The 10,514-nt window shown below is 35.8% G+C and overlaps 1 protein-coding gene across 1 annotated transcript in view; it reads left to right on the top strand.

Annotated features, from left to right (window-relative positions):
• Positions 1–290: 290 nt before the first annotated feature.
• The window catches only part of LOC136030010 (uncharacterized), a 32,502-nt gene continuing 22,278 nt past the window's right edge, over positions 291–10,514 (top strand). The window contains exon 1 of the mRNA XM_065708628.1: positions 291–382. The gene's annotated coding sequence lies outside the window, so the exon portion shown is untranslated. The remainder of the gene's footprint in view (positions 383–10,514) is intronic.

Genomic DNA, 10,514 nt, shown 5'->3' with positions numbered 1-10,514 from the left:
ACCAAAGGTTTGAGAGAACCCGAGAAATTGTACTGAATTCTTTTTCTTCTTCGCATATTAGGCAATTTGAGGTTTTACATGTGATTTTACTTATTTGAAGAACCGCTTTCCATTTACTTGAAAAAGGAGAACATAAATCTGGGCCTGGAGTGGCAAGAAAATCATTTAAAGCCTTTTTTTGTCAAATTTTAAAGTATATTGACTAGTTTTCTAGGAGGACACTAAAAGTGTCTCTTTTTTGCTGAATTTGACACTAGTCCTAAAAAGTTTTGGCAACCCTGAGTGTAAAAAAGAACAAGAGGCGCTTAATAACAGATTCTGAAAATAGAAAAGAGATAGGAGAGGAAACAAAACTGTGCAAGCAGAAAACAAAGCTTTTAAAGTAAGTATAGTTCTTTCAAATTTCTGTAACTACTCACTTACTAAAGAAAATTAAAAAACAGCAATATTGTCCCTTCTAGATTTAAAAAAATACCTTTTTACCCCACTCCAACTCTTTAATTTTTGCAAATTGACACTACTGATTGGAGAACTCAGAGTATACAGGGAATGCCTACCCTACCTGAAGATTTAATTCCTTTGTTGAATCTGCAATAAAAGAATCTTGTTTCTACCTAAATGCCTAATACCCCAAAATTTTTCAATGGGCAGTGTTTTATGGTTATTGTCTTCTCAAAATTTACTGTAGAGATTTAATTATTTACAGCTGAAGACATCTGGTTTTCCGGTGTGAATAGAGATACTCTTTCAATGTACTGTTTCTGTAGAAAGCAAATTACTTAGTAACTTATGGAGGTGTCCCCTGGAAGACCAAATACATGAACAGTTTAAAAATAGGCAAACTTAGAAAGTACAATAGCACCTTTCAAGATTTTTTTCTTTTACTTTCTGGAAGTGCTATGTTGATACTTTTGAAACAGAGATAAGTTGTAGACAAAAAATTAAGAGAAGAACAGCACAGTTTTAGGAAGGGTAGAGGATGTTTTGGCCATTTTTTTACTCTTAGGTTAATAGTTGAGAAGTGCCTGAGCCATCCGACCCCTTTAGTCCTCAGTTCTTAACATTATTATCAATTGTTTGGTTCAGCTAATAGAAGAGCTTCAGCAGAGGTTCTATTCTTCTTCAGTGTACCAGATAAGTTCATTAAAGTGATTAGTGCTATGTATAAGAATAAAATTGCTTTGACTAAGCTAGGCAATGAGGTTAGTAGCTTGTCTTGTATTGAATCAAGAGTTGTGTTGCAATGCATTCTTGCTTTTATGGATCATTTGGGCAAGCTTTATTCTATGGAACTCAACAAAGGTCATGAGAGAGCATGGAATCAAATGGGGAAGTAAAGCCCCCCTAGATTTAGATTTTGCTGATAGTAAGGGCATCCTAGGTGAAAATGTTAGCAAAGTGAATGAATTTTTGGAGATTTTGAGAGTTCATGCTACAATAATAGGTTTGAAAATTAATATTAAGAAGACTTAAGTTTCTTAGACTGGGAATGGGTGAAGTTGTTGAGCTGAAGCATGGACACTGTGAAGGGTGGAGGGGGATTTGTTTGATGTTTTCCAAAAGATGTATCTACAGATTATTTTTGGAACCTGTCTGACTGACTGTATTTAAATCTGTAAGCTGTGTGAAAAAGGTGATTCTATGCTGTTTTCTGGGGCTATAATGAGAGAAAGATTCAAATGGCTAGAACTTGTTTTACAGATCATGGATGACATATTGTCAAAAATTATCCTCTTTAGTCAGCTGTTAATGGTAAAGCAAAAAGTACATCATCCCAGAAAAGGGTAGGATAAGGTTCTAAGCAACAATTTAAGGGAAACTGAAAATTATAGGGTTTGTGTAAAGAGGGAAACTTTTGATAGAATGGGATAGAGCTGGATTGTGCACAGCTGTGGTGGCTTGGTGCTGCAGTGAGTTCTTAGTACTAGTAGTAGTAGTCGTATTGGTCTATCATTGCATAAAAAAACTTAGATTTGTAGGTTCTATATAAAAAAAAAAATCATGAGATATCCATAAATAGGTCAATATCAGTTCCAAACTGAGGAGACAGATAATTTTAAATAGTTGACACATCAGCAAATTTTCTTCAGATTGATTGGAAAAACAACAGATATTCTTTTGAACACACTTTTTTTGGAAGTGGGAAGGGGGGCAAAACTTGGAATTTTTTCCTGGGTGCTCCATTTAACAGAATTTGAAGGTCTATGCATGGTATAGAGTAGAAGGATATATTTTGAAAAATCAATCAAATTAATCAATCAATTAATTACACAGTATATTATATAACAATAACATAATATTATGGACTACTAAAACACAAAACTTGGAAACAGTTAAAGAATCAAAAGAGGAAGAAGCAGGAACACAGATTAGGTTTTGTGTTTTTTTTTTTTTTTTTTTTTTTTTTTTTTTTTTTTTTTTTTTTTTTTGGTGTTCATAAATTTTTCTATCCAGGAATTCTGTACTGTAGGGAATTTTGTGAGATTTTTTATTTGAGTAGGCTATATATTATAGTGAAGTCGAGTAGTATGGGGAGTTATATTGAGACAGAGGAAGATTGTTTTTGAGGAATAGTTCTTCTGGGCAGGAATTTTGAAGTGCATTCCTTATGAAACATCTGGTTAGAGGAATTTTTCTATTCTCTTAGAGTTATTTTTTCTTAAGAAACTGAGCCAATTTGAATTGAAACTAGAAAAGGAAACTGAACCAATTTGAAATAAATCTTGAAAAGGAACTTCATGAGATTTCTTATTAGACTATATTATAGTAAGGTCAAGTAGCATGGAGAGTTATATTGAGGCCAAGGAAGATTGCTTTTCTGGAATAGATTTTCTGGAGAGGAGTTTTGAAGTGCATTCCTTGTGAAACATCTGCTCAGAGGAAAGTCGTCTTTTCTTAGGAAACTGAACCAATTTGAAGTGAAACTTGAAAAGGAAACTGAACCGATTTGAAATAAAATTTAAAAAAGAAACTGAACCAATTTGAAATAAAACTTGAAAAGGAGACTGGACCAATTTGAAATAAAACTTATTCAGAGGTGTATTTGGAATACATCTGATCAGATAGCTCTTACTGTGATATACCAGAATACTGAATCTAAATCAGATAAGTCAGAATGATAAGGATTGGATAAGTAAATTGGACTTGGTCAGAATGGCTTTTGAATGGCTGAATTGAGCTGAGTATTTGTACCAAAGCATTAACCTACTTCTAAGAATGTTATTCCTTGAGCTTTGTTCACGGCTATTGGGCCGTCTTAGTTGAGTGGCTAGCAAGCTAGACTTGCGATCTTTTGACCGTATGAACAGTTGTTCAAGTCTTTGTGTCACTGTGGTTCACACAGGTATCAGTGGTTTGATTCTTATTTCTCAGCCAGTGTTAACCCAGCTCTAAATAGGTACCTGGAAAAATACAGGAAAGATTTGCAAAAGCACAGGATGGGTGCACTCTAACAGTGGCTCCTAAAAAGCTATGTGTGTCTGATCCTTTTGCTTCCCAATATAAAATATTTCTACAGACCCAAAATAAAGACTTCACCAAAAGATGATGAAAAGCTATTTTTGATGACAAACAATCGAATAGTTCTTTCTCTATGCTAGTGCTAACATGAAAACCCACCAAAAAGTTTGTGACACTTTTTCAGCCAATCAATAAGTGACCAGCAAAAGATCATTTTGAACTGTTGCTGCTGCTCAAGGGTATCACCAAGAAGTTTCGTCGATGTGAGGGGGAGGGGACACTACCATAAATTTTGCTTTTATCAGTTCTTAAGTGAGAGCATATCTCATTTTCCCTCATCTTTTCAATGTCACCTTGTTTGCTTTAAGAACAGTGGGACATCAACCCTGACTTTTCTTGGTGGCACGTGGGTCACTGTTTGTTTTACGGACATCGTTAATTCGACTTCACAATGGCTTGATTGCTTTTAAAATTAAGGCCATTTGCTTTAAGCTCGAGCCAAATTATAGTTGCACTTACAGATAATGGTGAAAATGGGGGAGTTGAACAATGATTAACTTTCGAGCATTATTTTTGTCATTGACTAATCAGAACCAAAATTTAAGAAGAAAGATAATATAAATTTTAGAAGATGCAAGACATTAATACATAATACTTGAGAACAGACTAGTGTTGATACACGCAAATTAATGTTGATGTACACAAATTAACATTAATATTATTGAACCTACTTCTTGCAATTTTAATTTTAGCATCTTTAGTCTTACATCAAAATCAAGAGGAAACACGTATCATCTATGAGCTTTTTGTTCAATAAGTGTGACTATGGTCACACTTTGTTATGATTCAGTCATCATGGATATGAAATCCTTCTCTCAATTTCTAAGTATATTGTTAGGATATCTCTGGCATATGGGGGGGGGGGGGGTTGTAACAGATAGTTGTAACAGTTTTTTCCAAGAATACTGTCATATTTATTCTATATGTTATAAAATTGATTTTTTTTTTTGTGTAGGTACAAACTGAATAGGGGAAAGCAATGAAAAAAGGAGGAGATCCTCCTCTCCGTGGATTGGAAGGAGCTTTCTCTTGCATATACACAAAACTGTTAAGAAAGAAAGAAACTGAAAAATATCTTCAAACTTCAAGCATATTTATTTTATTTATTTATTAATACAAATAGCGTTAAGCATCAATGCTTGTCGCATAAACACAAAATCATAATACTAATGTAAAGTAAATTGGCAACAACAAACTAAACAGCAAAAACGTCTAAATAACACGAAACTACACAACAAAAGCGTCTAAATAAAAAGGCATATTTACTAATGCACTCTTAAAAATTCGAACACTCTCTGCCTTGACAACCTCCAAAGGCAAACCATTCCATGGTCCGGCAACTCTACTAACAAAAGATAATTGACTTGACCAATTTTTTCAGTGGTTTTGGGGGATATAATTTATAATCATGCTGACGAGTAGAGTGATAATGGTTAAATTTAAAAAATAAATTTGGATCAACATCATCCACTCCTTTAATTATACGAAACACATTTACAAGGTCATTGCAACGTCTACTAAACTTCAACAATGGGAGTCGAAGCCTAGAAAGCCTACAGATTTTATCAACAGATATTATCTTCGAACATATTAATCTGTTGATACAAAAGTCAACTGAAAATATTGTCAAACTTCGAGCATATTAATATGTTGATAAAAAAAAGTCAAATGAAAAAATATCGTCAGATTTTGAGCATATTAATCTGTTGATAAAAAAAAACTCATTAAAATTCTAATCCTTTTGTATCCAATCAACCCCCTCAGAAATCCCGATGTGCCACTGATTGAGGGAGTGTAGATTGCTATTGCTTCCTGGTGGATTATGTCCCCCTAAAAGATAAATTTGCACATTTTTACATCAGAGGTCACTAATAATCAAACATTGGAAAGGGGCTTGGGTGGTATTTGGACTAAGGATAACAAAAACTTTTTTTTTCATTTTATCAAATTTGTGTGTTATTTTTCTGATATAGGGTACGTAACCCCATTTACCCCTCTGTTTATAATTGGTTGCAAATTGTCACCTTTCAAGGGAATATACTGTAAGATGGCTGCATATTTTGTGCCAGAATGAAATTTTATGTGGTGAAATGCTGTGTTTAGCTGCAATGACTATAAAATATACCAGCACATCATCCCCTATGCATATCCCACCTTCTCACAATCATCAATGATTACTCAGGGGTTGCAGCTTAGTCCTTGCAACAAAAATAAAACTTTAAGCTAAAAATAACCAATTATTGTTGAAAAGGAAAACAAGAAAAACAATGGTTCCTTATTATTTGTTCTAAACTGTAACATATTTGTTTAAGATTTTTTCTTGTAACGAGTGATTTGAAATTCTTAGGGATCCTGTCAAAATTGGAGAGTTTATCCAAACTAATCTCTTGGCATGGTGAACCCATCTTGGGGGAATTTCATTCTTGATTAGGTGAAATAAACTTTATTTTTTTACCGGCCTGCTGAAACTTGATGTCACTATACTTATTCAAACGTCATTGACGACATCGATTGACAGATTACGTCATTATTTTCTCTTGGCACAAGTTTTTCTAAGATCATTTTTGACCTTTTTTAATAAAAATGTTAAAAAGAGCAAAATAATTTGATAATTTCGGGCTGTAGATTTGAGTGTCCAAAGTTTTGATTAGCAGAATAATAAAAATAATGCTTTTAAAATTCTTTATCATTCTTTCGTCACTTAATAATTGCTATTAAAAAAAAATTCCATTCATCTCTCATAAACCGTTTAAAATATGGAACGTGAAGAAACTCAAATTTTGACGGAGGTCGAATGCGATGCAACTAACCTTTGTGAAGAATCAGTAGAGTCTACAGGAGCTAGAAATGCGGTTGAACAGGATATAAATACTCTTGACAAGCAAATAGCATTACCAAACAAACGATATTCTGAGAATGTTGACAAACAACAAAACGACGTTAGCCATTCTGCTGAAAAAGATGGCGAAAGCACAGAAAGAACTAAAAGGCGCAGACGCCAAAGGAAAAGGACTAATAAGCCGAGTTGTGTTGATTCTAACACAGATAAAGCACCTGATAGAACAGGTAACGTTGAAACCTGTATTTTGAAGGAGGTCAAACGAGATGTCATTGTTGGGGGTCACCCTTGTATAGAAACAGTTCACAGGGCCGGAGCACAAAATGTTATAGATCAACAAGATCAAGAAAATCTGGTAAAGACGAATCCTCGTAAAAATTTAGAAAGCTTGCCGGAAAGAAAGCATAACGCCGAAAATGCAATTAACCTTTATAGAGGCAGAGGGGTTACAAATAGTGACACCTGTGGGAGGGGATATATGCGTGGCATGAACAGAAGCCTAGGACAATCATTTAATTCTAACAAAAATAGAGGCAGTACTTATGATGGGGATAGAAGCAGAAGAGGATCAGACTTTAACAGAGGTGGAAGAATATCTGACTACAGAGGTAGAGGAAGGGCCGACTTTAACGGAGGTAGAGGAAGATCTGATGACAGAGGTAGAGGAATGTCTGAATTTAACAGTGATAGAGGAAGGCCTAGTTTTAACCGAGGTCATGGAAGGTCTGAGTTTGGCAGAGATAGCGAAATAAAATACTTTAACAGTGGCAGTAGAAGGCCATATTTTAACAGAGGAAAAGGAAGAAGAAGCAGCTATGTTGCAAACGGAGGCAATGCAAGCTACGCTCAAAGCAATACTGAATTAAAGGGAGATTCTTACGATGCCAAAGCGAATAATTGCGCATATAGAGACAGGGAAAATGGAGAATTCAACAGAGGGCGAACAAGTAGTTATACTAGGAACGTTACTGCCGAAATACAGAGGAAGTATGAGGAAGTCCTTACTTCCTGGCAAAATTTTCAAAGGGGAAGAGGAAACAGCTATAATCGGATCAAGGGAGAGTAAGATCAAACGTTATTATGAAAATGTCTGTGTAGAGAATCGTCAGTTTATCATAAAAATTTGAATTTAATTGGAAGGATTTGAATTAAATTTTAAGGTAAAAAAGGTGAGTAAGGTGAGAAAAAGAAAACGGAATGTGTGTGGAATGGTCTGTACCTTCGCACCTTCGCATAATTAAATTGATTACACACAGGAATAAGCCTTTGGCTCTTAGAATGGTAAACAAAAAACAACAGGGAATCAGGTAGAGTCACCCAAATCTCACATCATACCCTAGAGAATTCAAATTCACTTTATTTTGCCCTAAAATTCTTGTCAATTACAAAACCAGCAAATGGTCAAAACAATTTAAAAAACCTACAAAATTAAATTACTTACACGTGGCTTATTTCCTTAACTATTTTCCAAGTCACTATTATAATGATTGACGAAGTACTGACCAAATGACTTCAGGTACCGTTTGGATGAGTGGATCGGCGGTTTTTCCAGCTTAGTATCGTTTTTTGTTCTCTCTCTGAGCCTAGTGGAATGTTGAGTTGGGCGTGTCTCAAAACCCAGAAGAACATCATGGTTTGTTTCCGAGTCAAGGATTTTTTGACTGAAATCTGCAACCAATTTATGCCTTCTCTCTTTAAGGGACTCCAACCTTAGAACTTTGAGGCTCGTCTCCTAGTCAACATAACCATTTCCCAATATTAACACCTAGTTGGTGGGGCGCTTCGCGCCCCCCCCCAAGCCCCCCCGCGCGCGTAAGTCGTTACGCGCCATATTAGTTACGCGCCATTGTGGTTGTGTCCCTGTGTCCCACCTGTGAATAGAGATAGATATAAATATATGTTTTTAACTACGTAAAACATGCGAATATACAACATTCTTCGCTGTCCCATTGTCTGTGCATATAAATAGATTGTCCGGCTTACTGACTCTTGAACATGCAACATATAATTGTCCATGGGAAAAACAGTCCGTATTCAGATCTATACCTCATTATTCTAATGATGTGTCCCTGTGTCCCGGTCGTCATTTATATTCCCTGTGTCCCGGTCGTCATTTGTGTCCCGGTGTCCCAGTTTGTAATTTTTCTTTGAGTGTCCCGGTCGTCATTTATACTCCCTGTGTCCCGGTGTCCCGGTCGTCATTTGTGTCCCGGTGTCCTGGTCTGTAATTTCTATTCGAACAATCCCTGTGTCCCGGTCGTCATTTATATATCCCGCCTGTGCCCCCGGCGTCCCCGTTGTAGTTGTGTCCCTGTGTCCCGGTCGTCATTTATATTCCCTGTGTCCCGGTCGTGATTTGTGTCCGGGTGTCTCAGTCTGTAATTTCTCTTTGAGGTTCCCGGTCGTCACTTATATTCCCTCTGTCTCGGTCGTCATTTGTGTCCCGGTCTGTAATTTCTCTTTGAGTGTTTTTTCTTTTTAGTTTTTTTTTAGTTTTTTACCTTTTTTCTTTTTTCAGTTTTCTTTTTCTTCTTTATTTTTCAGCGTCACTATGAAGTACATATCGACGAACCTTTGTTTTTTTAACTTAAATCTGGTAGGCATTGATGACCTTATCCAAGTCAAAATCCCAAACCCAATCATCGCTATCATTTTCAGTTTTGATATGTTTTGACTCTCGCTGTCCAGGTGGATTTTCATCTAACTGCGCGGTTTTGCGTTCTTTAGCCGCAAGCCTTTTTTTCTTGCTGTTCTTGTGATTCCCCGGCACGCTTTCTTTTCTTACTTTCTCTATCAGCTGCAAGCCTGTTTTCTTGCTGTTCTTGTGATTCCTTGGAACGCTTTCTTTTCTTACTTTCTCTATCAGCAGCAAGTTTTTTGGCATAAACTCTTTGAGCAGCTTCCTCGGCTGTTGCCATTGTAGGTTCTTCAGTCATTTTACAATTAAACATTTTTCCGTGAACAAATGTCTTAAATACCGTTAATGACGTCACCGTCATAGCAAAAATGACGACAACTAACTTCATGACGTCAGTCGACACAGAAACATGACGTCACCTGACAGACAGACACACAGACAGACAACTTATTTATATATATATACTAGCTGTTGGGGTGGCGCTTCGCGCCACCCCAACACCTAGTTGGTGGGGGCGCTTCGCGCCCCCCCCAAGCCCCCCCGCGCGCGTAAGTCGTTACGCGCCATAATAGTTACGCGCCATTGTAGTTATGTCCCTATGTCCCACCTGTGAATATAGATATATATATATATATATATATATATATATATATATATATATATATATATATATATATATATATATATATATATATATATATATATATATATATATATATATATATATATATATATATGGTTTTAACTACGTAAAACTTGCGAATATACAACATTCTTTGCTGTCCCATTGTCTTTGCATATAAATAGATTGTCAGGTTTACCGACTCTTGAACATGCAACATATAATGGTCCATGGGAAAACAATCTGTATTCAGATCTATACCTCATGATTCTAATGATTGCCCTTGAGCTTTGTTGATGGTGATTGCTAATCGACCATTCCCTGTCCCGGTGTCCCGGTCGTCATTTACATCCCCCTGTTTCCCCCGGTGTCCCCGTTGTAGTTGTGTCCCTGTGTCCCGGTCGTCATTTATATTCCCTGTGTCCCGGTCGTCATTTGTATCCCGGTGTCCCGGTCTGTATATACATTCGTTTTTTAGTTTTGTTTTTCTCCTTTATTTTTTTCCTTTTTTTCTTTTTTAGCTTATTTAGATTTTTAGATTTTTTAGTTTTTTTATTAGTTTTTAGTTTTTTTTTCTTTTTAGTTTTTTTGTCCCGGTTGTCATTTATATCCCCCTGTTTCCCCCGGTGTCCCCGTTGTAGTTGTGTCCCGGTCGTCATTTATATTCCCTGTGTCCCGGTCGTCATTTGTATCCCGGTGTACCGGTCTGTATATACATTCGTTTTTTAGTTTTGTTTTTCTCCTTTATTTTTTTCCTTTTTTTTTCTTTTTTAGTTTATTTAGATTTTTAGATTTTTTAGTTTTTTTATTAGTTTTTAGTTTTTTTTTTCTTTTTAGTTTTTTTGTAGTTTTTACCTTCTTTTTAGTTTTGTTAATTTTTTTTTTTACTTATGTCC

The sequence above is a fragment of the Artemia franciscana genome, chromosome 8, assembly GCF_032884065.1.
Source record: "Artemia franciscana chromosome 8, ASM3288406v1, whole genome shotgun sequence".
Lineage (NCBI taxonomy): Eukaryota > Metazoa > Arthropoda > Branchiopoda > Anostraca > Artemiidae > Artemia > Artemia franciscana.
The sequence above is the reverse complement of the archived record's forward strand: the minus strand, read 5'-3'. Positions and strand labels throughout refer to the sequence as shown.